General features: G+C 36.1%; 1 protein-coding gene across 1 annotated transcript in view; it reads left to right on the top strand.

The window, feature by feature from the left end:
• LOC106873582 (uncharacterized) overlaps positions 1–590 on the top strand; it is a 15,111-nt gene that overhangs the window by 6,049 nt on the left and 8,472 nt on the right. The gene's annotated exons all lie outside the window — the stretch shown is intronic.

Genomic DNA, 590 nt, shown 5'->3' with positions numbered 1-590 from the left:
TGTTTTAAATACAAGTTGAACGAAGTTTAAGTTTAAAATAATAATGAAGATAAAATTAGTACATATTAATAACGTGAAGTATATTTGCCACTTAAATGCGGCTAAACCCTAACAATGTTACTGTTGCTTTTAGCCCCAGGAGAACATCTCCTCCAGCTGGCTATTGACACACATCTGTGTCCTGTCTGTATTTGCAAAGGGAAGTCATCCTTCCCATCTTGATCTGTGATACGCACAGACTCGAGTTTCTGGGTATTTACCCGTCATCAGCATACGACAATCACGATCTTTGATGCGAAAGATGTCCCGATGCAAATACGTATATACTTTTTCCAGTGAGATGTTCACTGATCTCGAAAAAGTGAAAACAAGCAATGTTAAATCTCTGAACAAGGTATTAACAGTAATTGCACGACAACGTGTCTGTCACTGATGAGACTAAACAACATTGAAACAGCAGCTGTCTTAGAGTCCCTTGCACTAATGAGTGTGTCATGAAAATAAAGTTGCCATAAAATAGAAATTAATAGTATATTCACATTTGAATCTCCCTGAATGCATTTAGGATAAATATACAATGCATTGTATTA

This window comes from Octopus bimaculoides, chromosome 7, assembly GCF_001194135.2.
Source record: "Octopus bimaculoides isolate UCB-OBI-ISO-001 chromosome 7, ASM119413v2, whole genome shotgun sequence".
NCBI lineage: Eukaryota > Metazoa > Mollusca > Cephalopoda > Octopoda > Octopodidae > Octopus > Octopus bimaculoides.
Note: the sequence above shows the minus strand (reverse complement) of the source record. Positions and strands in the feature narration are given on the sequence as shown.